The 11,978-nt window shown below is 41.3% G+C and overlaps 1 long non-coding RNA gene across 2 annotated transcripts in view; it reads left to right on the top strand.

Moving 5' to 3' along the window:
• LOC122558679 overlaps positions 1–11,018 on the top strand; it is a 19,577-nt gene extending 8,559 nt beyond the window's left edge. Inside the window, exons 1-4 of one of the 2 annotated variants that reach the window (XR_006314225.1) lie at positions 8,101–8,207; positions 8,671–8,738; positions 10,071–10,131; positions 10,952–11,018. This is a non-coding gene — a long non-coding RNA (uncharacterized LOC122558679). Of the gene's footprint in view, positions 1–8,100; positions 8,208–8,670; positions 8,739–10,070; positions 10,132–10,951 lie in introns of those variants that run through there. The other variant, XR_006314226.1, reaches the window with a different exon arrangement.
• The last annotated feature ends 960 nt before the right edge of the window (positions 11,019–11,978 follow it).

An 11,978-nucleotide genomic window follows, 5' to 3' on the forward strand; every position in this document is an offset into this window, starting at 1 on the left:
CATCTCACTTCCTCCCTCAGCTTCCAGTGTAACCATCTCACTCCCTCCCTCACTTCCCAGTGTAACCATTTCCCTCCCTCCCTCAGTTTCCAGTGTAACCATCTCCCTCCCTCCCTCAGTTTCCAGTGTAACCATTTCATTGCCTCCCACAGTTTCCAGTGTAACCATCTCACTCCCTCCCTCACTTCCCAGTGTAACCATTTCCCTCCCTCCCTCAGTTTCCAGTGTAACCATCTCACTCCCTCCCTCAGTTCCCAGTGTAACCATCTCACTCCCTCCCTCAACTTCCAGTGTAACCATCACACTCCCTCCCTCAGTTTCCAGTGTAACCATCTCACTCCCTCCCTCACTTCCCAGTGTAACCATCACACTCCCTCCCTCAGTTTCCAGTGTAACCATCTCACTCCCTCCCTCAGTTCCCAGTGTAAGCATCTCACTCCCTCCCTCAGTTTCCAGTGTAACCATCTCACCCCCTCCCTCAGTTCCCAGTGTAACCATCTCACGCCCTCTTTCAGCTTACAGTGTAACCATCTCACTCCCTCCCTCAGTTTCCAGTGTAACCATTTCACTCCCTCCCTCAGATTCCAGTGTAACCATCTCATGCCCTCCCACAGTTTCCAGTGTAACCATCTCACTCCCTCCCTCAATTTCCAGTGTAACCATCTCACTCCCTCCCTCAGTTCCCAGTGTAACCATCTCACCCCCTCCCTCAGTTCCCAGTGTAACCATCTCACTCCCTCCCTCAGTTCCCAGTGTAACCATCTCACTCAATTTCCCAGCTTCCATTTTGACCATGCCACTCCATTGCCTAGCTTCCCATGTGATTGTACGCCTCCATTCCTCAGCTTCCCCAATGAATATAGTGAACAGAGTCCCAAACAATCAGAGGGTTTCATTTTATCAGCTGGATTGAAAGGAGCGAAAGCCAATTGCTGTAGAGCAGTTTTGCACCTTTTCTTATGAACAGGAATGATGAGATTTCTGAAGTCTGAAAGATTGCATTCACGAAAAGAGGAGTACAAACTGTAACATTTTCTTTGAACAGAGTGCCTCAGTCAGATTAGTCCTGTTTAATATTGTAACATCAACACTTTATTTTAAGCTGTGCTGCTTGAACATATGGTGTACGAGATCTCTGCCTGAAACTTGCAACCAACATTTTTAATGCATTCCCTTTAATTAATATTTAATAGCATCTATTCCAAGGTCCACAATGCAGTGGTTAGTCATGAGCACATGCACTTTCTGCTTTGTACGTGCTGCGGCTGCTTTCTAATTATTTTGTACAATCTAAAATAATAAATCCCCTCCTACTCTTTCAATAATGCTCAGTCATGAATGTATCATGAAGCTTTACGAATAATATATAATCCAAATACAGTGGAACCTGTTTAGAGCGATCAGAAAATGGGAAACCTAAGTCTGTGCCCACGAACTGACTAATAATATCAACCAGCACAACCCTTCGGAATAAATCCCAAGCCCCTCAGAATCCTTGCTATTTTTAGTAAGCAGGGGACATAATAATTTCAATGGATATGGTGAATATTGGGGATGGAATCATTTCACCCAGGATTCTATGTTCACTACAGTGTGAATGAAATACTTTCCTTGTATACCCTACTACTCTCTAGCACTCATATAAATGAGTTGGAAATGACAGGAGTTTTGATGTCTCAGGACATCCCATTGTTTCTGCCCTGAGTCCTGTTGTGCTTTGTCTCACTTCAAGAAAAGTGTTGATTTATCACGATCAGTAAAGCCTAATGCGTGCCCCTCTTAACAGTTGTTCCTCACCTGGACAACTTCTTATGTACGTCTTCCACTTCCTTCAGTGTTTTTATTTTCTGCTTTGGGGAGCTGCTAAGCTGAATAGGGAGAAAGATGCCAGTCCCTGTTTCAAACTTGGGTAATTGAGTGGTAACATGAAACAGCATAGATTTTCCTTCGGCCTTATGCCTGACGGGTGAGAGAAAGGAGGTGAGAAAAAGGCAAAGGACAGTGCAGTTGTGTCAAAGAAGGAGAGGGCTAGGAAAACACTGTTAGGAAAACACAAGTCAGAATGTCTGACCTTGCTGCTCTCAAGAAACTTGGGTGACCTGGGTCAGGTTTACACGTTGATTTTTAGCCCAAATCATTTTGCAGGAAAGCACTGACACTGGCAGAGATGTCTTGCTGCAAATGTACAGGGTTTTGGTGAGACCATACCTAGTGTATCGTGTTCAGTTCAGGCCTTCCAATCTGAGGAAGGGTATTCTGGCTGTGGTGGGAGTGCAATGAAGCTTTACCAGAATGTTCCTGCGAAGGCAGGATTGACATATGAAGATAGACTAGATAAGCTCGGACTGTACACGCTGGAGGGAAAAATCTTATCGAAACCTATAAAATTTTAACGGGACTAGTTAGGTTAAATGCAGAAGGGATGTTCTCAATGACTGGGGAGTCCAAATCCAGGAGTCACAGTCTAAGGATATGGCGTAGGCGATTAGAACTGAGATGAGGAGAAGTGTCTTCACCCAGAGAGTTGTGAATCTGTGGAATTCTCTGGTACAGTAAGTGATTCAGTCCAAAATACTGAATGTTCTCATGAAGGAGTTAAATATAATTCATCGGGCTAAAGGGTATGGGGAGAAAGTGGGAACAGGGGACTGAGTTGGACAGTCAGCCATGATGATGGTGAAGCAGACTCGAAGGGCTGAATGGTCTACTCCTGCTCCTATTATCTATCAGGAGGAGTGAGGGTGAATCATTCACTTGACACTGCTGGCAAAAGATGGTTGCATATCTTTCAGCTTTGACTTTTGCTGAGCTCTGGAGTCATTAAGGATTGGGATGTTCATGGAACTACACAGAAAAGAAATGGTTCTCCCTCTGTCCCTCACTCACTCATTCGCTCCTCCCTCCAATCTGCTCCTTTTCATATAAGAATTCTTCTATAGAAACTACAAGCCTTCTGGAATGTTACTTAAGTGGTTAATCACTATTGTTCAAGTATTAAACTGGTTGGTAATGTTCACAATCTTATAATTAGTCTGGCACCATGTTGGAGCCCTACCCTATATTCATCCAATATCCGTGAGCATGGCCAGAATTCTCTTCCTCTTCTTTCTTGACACAACAGAAGTTCCAATCTATCAATTAAAATATTAACAGTAATTGTAAATATTTATTATCTCAAGGTTACACATTGATGAAAGTTCCTGTAAAGTGAAAGAACAGATTACACGTGTTTACAGATACTGATATAGTTAAAGTGTAAACTTTCACAGAGGGACTCTTTTGTGCTGCAGTGACCTCTCCTCAATTCAAACTCATCAGACTGTGTGAACCAAAGGATGCAGCATGGTACATTAGGCTGTCTAGCTCACCCTAGTGCTGGCATGTTGTATTACATACTGTTTATGATCTGACATTCAGGCTATTTTAACAAAACTCATTACTGAGTTCTGGTCATATGTTTGGAGATAGTTGAGTGACACCAAAATGAACATTAACCTGCAACAAAGCAGCAACATCGGTCATGTTGTAAATCTCCTTGTGACCTGGTGTACTGAAGATTATATAATGCAAATATATCCATGTAACCTGAAGAGCCTTCTTTTTCACAAAATCCAAATGAACTTCAGTCAATGGGTTCTTTTTCAGGAGGTTTGATAGGTATTTAGACACATATACAATATTGCTCTATTCATGCAGTTGTATTAGCCTTTACTGCTGTTTTAACAAAGGTGTAAATTTGTTTATTTTTGGGACATCATGTTGAGGTTGTACAGGATGTTGGTGAGACCTCATCTGGAGTACTGTGTCCAGTTGTGGTCGCCCAGTTATAGGAAGGATATTTTTAAGCTGGAGAGGGTTCAGAAGAGATTTACCAGGATATTGCTGGGTGTGGAAGGTTGGAGTTATAAGGAGAGCGGGATAGGCTACGCCCTTTTTTTCACTGGACCGTCGGAGGTTGAGAGGTGACCTTACAGAGGCTTAAAAAATTATGAGGGGTATCAATAGGGTTAATTGTTTGTAAGATGTGGTTTTTCATTACTTATTCATGGGGATGTGGATATCACTGACAAGTCCAGTACTGATTGCCCATCTCGAATAGTTTTGGAGGAGGTGATAGTGAGCTGCCCTCTTGAACTGATGCAGCCTATGTTGGTGGACCAGCAGTGCTGTAAGGAAGGGAGTTCTAGGATTTTGGCCGAGTGACAATGAAGGAATGGCAATATACTTCTAGAACAAGATCAAATGTGGTTTGGAGAAGAACTTTCAACTGATGGTATTCCCATGTATCTACTGTTTTTGTCTTTCTAGGTGGTAGTTTTCACATAAGCCTGAGTTGCAGTGCATCTTGTAGATGCTACACCCTGCTGTCATGGTATGTCAGTAGTGGAGAGTCTAAGCATTGATGGTGATTGATGGGATGACAATCAAGCAGGCTGCTTTGACCTGGAGAAGGTCAAGTTTCTTGAGTGTTGTTAGAGGTGTACCCATCCAGGCAAGTGGGGAGTATTCAATCGTGTTTCTGACATGTGCCTTGTAGATGGTGGGCAGGCTTTGAGGAGTACAGCAATGAGTTATTCACTACAAAACTCCTAGACTCTGACTTGCACTTGTAAGCATTTATATGGCTAGTCCAATTCAGTTTCTAGTCAATGGTAAACCCCAGGATGTTGATGAAAGTTTACTCTTCATGGTAATGTCTTGGGATAATGATTGGATTCTCCCTTGTTTGAGATGGACATTGCCTGGAGCGAGTGTGACTTGACCAATTAACAGCACAGCCTAGATATTGTCCGGGTCTTGCTGCACTGTGACATGTACTACTTCAGTGTCTGAGGGATAACGAATTGTGCTGAGCATTATACAATCATCGGTGAACATCTCCATTTTTGATGGAGGGAAGGTCATTGATGAAGCAGCTGAAAATGTTTGGGCCTAGGACACTCCTCAGAGGAAATCTTGCAGCGGTGTCCTGAGGCTTTCTGTGTACAGGATGTACCTGTAAAATATTGTATATTGGCGTGTAGATGCTACTAGAACAGCCTGGTTCGGGGTGCAGCAAGTTCTGGAATGCATGTCTTCAGTACTATTGCCAGATTGTTGTCAGAGGTCCATATCCTTTCCTGCATCTAGTGCCTTTTGCTGTTTCTTGACTTCACATAGAGTGAATCAAATTGATTTGAGAATGGAATCTGTGATGCTGGGGACTCCAGGTGGATCATTTACATGGTACCCCTCAGACTGAAATAGATTACATTGTTTTTTGCACTGATTGAGGATGGGGATATTCATGGAGATTTCAATTAGTAGTTTAATTACCCACAACCATGCATAAGTGAAAATTACTTGTTTTGCTACAGACTTTGTGCTGGGGCTGTTTGAATAGTGTTTGACTTGGAGTTTGTTCTCATCTTCTGTTCAGGCAAATACCTATGAGGAAGAGGCTGCGTCAGCAAATCTCACCTGTTTCTGAAAATTAAAAATAACCTTTTCTTGTGAGTTCAGGGTGACGTCTATTTATTCCTGTGGAAGAGTATCCAAATAAACTTCTTAATATCCGACTTCTTGAGTAAACTGTGTCTGGCAAGACTTCAGAGACAATAGCCTGTGTTTGATAATCTGTTTACAATTACCAAATTGCTGGACCAGAAGATGGCATGAACTTCCCATATCTGAACATTGTCTGCTTCAAGGAGCAAAACCTATTGGCCGAAAGTATTTTTCTAAAGTTCAGAAAGCCAGTCTCTGCAAAGAAACACATTTGTTATTCTTTACCTGATGAGTTGCATTTGTGTGTGCCTTTTTGGATTATTCAGAGAGGTAAACACTATGCTTCCAAATTACAGGCTGTATGGTTTAGTCAGTTTTGCATCTTCATTTAATAAGTTTGTCATTTTTAAAGAACCTTGGCTGATTGCTTTTTTAAATTTCAAACCTGATAGAGAAAACATATGTAATTTGTCATCTCAGTAAATATTTTTATTTTATATATTGTAACATCTGGAGTTGTGGGACTCATGCAACAACAGTTTCCTCCAGCCTCAGTCATAACCTCAGTATTTACAATACCCACAGCTCTGACTTCCAACAAATTTGGTATTTACTTTTCTCTGAGGCAACAACCAGGCTTAATCTATCAAGCGCAGTGAGCATCAATAATAAACAGATTCACATAAGAACACATATAATGACTGAACAGTACAATGAGGGTATGCCATTTGTCTTTGGCTTTCAAAGTTACAGAGGGAATATAATTGTCTAGAGTTCCATCACCTCCTGGTAATTCCTGGTGAAAGTATAATGTATATATCAGCCAGAATACAATGGAATATGACGAGGACTGAAATTCAAAGATAATTTTGGAACCCTATCATTCAATAGTGATTGCACTTTAAAAGGGTCCTCAATCCTCTTCCTCCTGAATATGTACCTCTCGATTCTCTCAGATCCACTCTTTGACATTGTCATTAAACCAGCTGATAAGGGCAGAACTATTCTTGTTTAACAAACACCAGATGGATTACCAATACTTTGTCATCTCCTCCTGGACAATGACCTCACCAAACATCAAGCCATCATTTTGCAGACTGTCACTGACCTTATCTTCAACCTTTGACCCAGTCACTGGCAGCTTCTGAAGTTACAGAATGTTGCAAAACTAAGAACCGTGGTTGCAAGAGATCTGAAGCACACAAAGACAGAAATTGCTGGAGAAACTCAGCAGATCTGGCAGCACCTGGGCAGAGAGAAACAGAGTTAACATCTCAAGCCCAATGACCCTCCTTCAGAGCTGTTCTCACTGTTTTCCCTCATTCCTTCATGGGCTGTGGGCATCACTAGCAAGACAAGCAGTTGTTGTCCATTCCGAATTACCCTTGAACTGAGTGGTAGTTCAGTTCAGTTCCCACTCTGATGGATAGTTAAGAGTCATCAGAGGGCAGTTAAGAGTCAAACACATTGCTGTATCAGGAGTCACATGTAGGCCAATCAAGGACAGCAGCTTTCCTTTTATATAGTACATTAGTGAGCCACTAGTTCTGTTCTCTAGATTTATTAACTCAATTCAAATTCCACCAGTTGCTGTGTCTCAAGACCATTAGCCTGGACCTCTGAAACACCAGAGAAGTGACGTTATTCCAATCCCACCGTCCTCCCAACTGCACACTATGCTGATTTTGTTTGAGTGATTTGCGTAGGTACAGAATTATTTGGCTTGGGAGGGGACAGATCCTGACTGAAGTAAATGAGTGTTTAATCCCACTTAACCTACACAAAAAGAGCTAAATTATGTTGAAACTGTGTCAACTTTGGAGGAAAATCTCTATTTCTCCCTGTGAGTCAGAATCTGTTGACAGATCCTGTGTCTGTCAGTTACTAAGTTCAAGATTTGAGTATTTGCTTCTGTGGAGTGCCAGAAAAACATATGGATGAATAATTTGGGTCCAGGGTTATATGACACTTGCACAGTGTATAAAGGGCTGCTCATATTATTTTCAGCTGATGACATTGCCTGGAGTTTGACTGAGTAACTCCAGCCAATTGGAAAGGTTTCCAATCACAGTTTGATAGTTTAATATGTGGGGAGTGGGTGTGGGATATTGTGGGTCCAATACTAACACACATGTTGGCAGCTTCTCGGCCCCAATTCTCCACATAACAACTTCCAGTTTCTCCACTGTATGTGAAAGGTTAGCACTTTCCTATTGGGAAGGATGAAAAGCCCTGTCAGAGGGGAACACTAGGCTATTCTTGTGTACTGTGCAGCAGCTAGTTAGAGGCCAGTGCTGTTGAAGCCCAGGGTAGATTATCTAGATGTCCTGTTGGTAGGTCCTAAGGGAAAACAAGAGAGGACATCACACAATACAAACAAAGCCTGGTACTGTACACAAAGAACACAAGCTGATGTACCATTCACTAGTCATATAACTGAAGCAGACAGAAGCATTGTACTTTTCAAGGTAGTGAGCTCCCTAATATTGAGAAGCTAAATTTTGGTACTAACACAAATATTGATATTTATATAAAGCAACTAAGAATGTATAAGATCTTCCAAGTAAACTTTAGAGATGTAAAAGTGTTTGTCATTCTATAGCCATTGTTCTTCAGGTCCTGGCATACGGATGGGTGCTGAGGCGTATTGAGTGCCTGGTGTTTGACACTAGAGCAAGGCTTGCACTTGTGTATTGAGCTGCTAAGATCCTGAAAAAGATGTAAGTTCAGAATGAGCTCCATTACACAACCTATAAGTTGTGAATTATGCAATTTCTCCCCACCCCCCACCCTCCACTCATTTATCTCTCCACCCTTCAGGCACTCTGCCTGTAATCCTGATGAAGGGCTTTTGCCCGAAACGTCGATTTTCCTGCTCCTTGGATGCTGCCTGAACTGCTGTGCTTTTCCAGCACCACTAATCCAGAATCTGGTTTCCAGCATCTGCAGTCATTGTTTTTACCCAATTATGCAATTGATACAGATTTTGCAACAGAGACTCCTGACGTGATCTGCTATAAAAGTGGTTTGCTTTCATCTGATCTGCTGTTAGTATCCATTGGGTATGTCAACCTCACCTTTCTAACTTTGCTGCTTTGCAGAAATGAATCTGTTGGTGCTGTCTGTTTCTCCAGGGAAGTTTTGTAGTTTGCTGCCTGCATAAATATCTTTCTGGATTCACAGGTTTTCAAGAAAGAAGAGGTGTGGTGCTAGAAGGGCTTGTCCAAGCCACAGATACTCGACTTGCACAGGTCAGATGGTTTGTATGTGAATACATACAAATTCAGCAGGGAATGGAGACTGGGAATCCAATTTTGACAGGCTTGTGTTTTCTGAGTCAGGAAGAGGGGCAGGGAGGCACATACTTTTGGTGGGAATCTGAAGTGTTAAATATTTCATATGATTCCCAACCTAATAAATGGAAGTGCTTCCCAGTTTTGTTGTGTGTTCCAGTTTTAGCATTGTTTTGCCTCCTTAAAAATGCTGGTGGAGTCCATTGTCATTTTACAGAAGAACTCTTTTAATTCCAGCAAGACCTTTCCCTTTGCTATCTTCACACTAATTGGAGTTTTTGCTCCCTTTCAGATTATTCTACCCTCTCATGTGACTCTATCATCATCACTCCATCATTCTGCATGTTTCTGGTGTTAACCCCATTACACTGCCACTCCCCTAAAATCTCTGTTCCTATCATGTTTGTAATCTATACTTTTCCACTCTAAGGATCAGAGGGCTTTGACCATTCTCCCTGATCTGGTATTCAGTCTCCTATTGAATTCGAGTATATTCTGACTGGCTGTGTGAATGTTCTTTTCCTGGCTGGTTGCAGATTTTTTATCTTTTTATCTTTTTATCTTATTTTCTATGGGCGGCACGGTGGCACAGTGGTTAGCACTGCTGCCTCGCAGCGCCAGAGACCCGGGTTCAATTCCCGCCTCAGGCGACTGACTTCCATCATTCTGCATGTTTCTGGTGTTAACCCCATTACACTCCCACTCCCCTAAAATCTCTGTTCCTATCGTGTTTGTAATCTATACTTTTCCACTCTAAGGATCAGAGGTCTTTGACCATTCTCCCTGATCTGGTATTCAGTCTCCTATTGAACTCGAGTATATTCTGACTGGCTGTGTGAATGTTCTTTTCCTGGCTGGTTGCAGATTTTTTATCTTCTTCTGAGTAGTTAACCCAAGTTTCTATTGGTTTTTTATTCAAAGATATGAATGCTTTCCAGTTTCTTCCTTCCATAGTGGTCTGGCTCAACCATATACAATCTTGTTTGTGTAATTACTTTTCCTAATAATTACACCTTCTGTCTGTTGATCTTTTACGCAGACTTTCTCCCCAGGCTGTAGCTCTGGTAACTCTTGTGCTCTGTGTCAATGATTGGAGTTTCTCGCCTGATTGCCTCTTCCTCTCAAAGTTTCTTTCTCTTGTTGTTGTTCTTTGCAATATTAAGTTTTAACAAGTATAGCATATATGGAAAGTATATGGGTTCTCAGTTTCATCAGTAACTCACCACAACAATGATGAAGATCAATAACCTAATAGAGTAAGATTGAGGTTTTTGATTTTCTTCAATGCAGGTTTAACTGGAGTACCACTCTCTCAACCTCAACATTTACTGGAGGATGATGAGCTGAACTGGTAACTAAAATGGAATCATATTCATGTTCAAAATTTTTGAAATTGTGAATTTGCAAATTTTGATCCATTGTCTGACATGACAATGACTGGAATTCTGTATATGGAATAAACTAGTTTGTGCAATTGGATGACTATTTCTGCTGAGATACCATAGGAAATGGTAAACTTCAACAATCTGGAATAATTATAACTGTAAAGCAGGTTTTTCCCCTTGAACCCAAATAAATCCATGCTCAGACAGGTTTGAGACTTGTTGCAAAAGGTAATAGTGGTTGTTCCTGGCTGTTTACAAATGATTTCTTCCATGGATTGAGTGATATCTGACCACCAGACTGATCACTGCACTCCCCCATGACAATGCTCTGGGTGATTTTTTGAAGATCGTCAAGAAATCGGTATAAGAAACCTGTCATTGAAGATGAGTAAATCCTAAGTGCCAGTGAGGTGCTTACACTATTCAAAGCACTGGTGTCGTATCAAATTATTGGGTACATTGTCCAGCCATTCTTCAGACAATAATTACAGATTTGAAGCTACTCTTCACTTCATTATTGGTCTTTTCTTATCTCTTGTAACTTCCTTTTATTAACTGGTAGATTCTAAGTGAGAAAAGACATGTGGCTTCAACCTCCTTGATGAAATCTAACTGCCCCATTCAGTTTTACTTGATGGTATCCTCGGGAGTGTGTCTGCCATTGTTTGGTATTTTCATTGCACTTTTTCAAGTATTTGTATCATACCTTACAAATATGAATTTGAACCATCTTGATTTTTTTTTAAACTATAAAGACTATATATTTTTCTGTAATTTTGATTACAGACTGGAAGGGGAAGAGGACTGTTTAAAAATCAAGGATCCTAGAAGGGATTGCTGCACATTTTAAAAGTAAGCCATGAGCACCCTTTGTTAGTACTGTTTACACTATTGTTTGTTCAAGTTTAGATGCAGACCACCTGGCTCCCCCATGGGGTTGTGTACAAAATGGAGTCTGGCTGATAACAAATAGCTGATTGGTCTGTGGAGTAACAACAAGTTGTTAATGAGAATGGTCTTCTGCCTGCCAATAACTAAATGATTGGCTTCTGGGATGTGCACCATATAGCCAGGAGCCTGTGGTCTTCCAGAAAGCAAGGTGGTTTTTGTCTTTCTGCAGTAAAAAAAAGCTTAAAAGCCTAATGAAAGCAGTTTATTTTCCCTTACCATTTGCTGTATATTGTGGTTTTTATCCAATAAGTCAAGGATTTTATGAGGTTTGAACTAGCAACTTGCTGGAAGTGAAAGTATTTGGAGAAAGAAGATCAAGGAACAGCAAGTTTTAACAAGTCCAATGGATCATCTCAGTGAAACCTGTAAATATGAACCATTTTTCCAGTTTTCCCTCAATCCATAACACAAATACTTTTTGTGTCATTCTGCATGTGTGTGAAAGGGGAGTTTGTAAGGGGGTTATAGAGTGTTAATGAATAGAGTTATGTATCAATGGTTCATAGTGGATTACCTACAGCTAGAGTCTATTCATAGAGTCATAGAGTCATAGAGATGTACAGCATGGAAACAGACCCTTCAGTCCAACCCATCCATGCCGACCAGATATCCCAACCCAATCTACTCCTACCTGCCAGCAACCAGCCCATATCCCTCCAAACTCTTCCTATTCATATACCCATCCAAATGATTCTTAAATGTTGCAAGTGTACACATCCTCTGGCAGCTCATTCCATACACGTACTACCCTCTGTGTGAAAACGTTGCCCCTTAGGTCTCTTTTATATCTTTCCCCTCTCACCCTAAACCTATGTCTTCTAGTTCTGGACTCCCCAACCCCAGGGAAAAGACTTTGTCTATT

This window comes from Chiloscyllium plagiosum, chromosome 17 (assembly GCF_004010195.1).
Source record: "Chiloscyllium plagiosum isolate BGI_BamShark_2017 chromosome 17, ASM401019v2, whole genome shotgun sequence".
NCBI lineage: Eukaryota > Metazoa > Chordata > Chondrichthyes > Orectolobiformes > Hemiscylliidae > Chiloscyllium > Chiloscyllium plagiosum.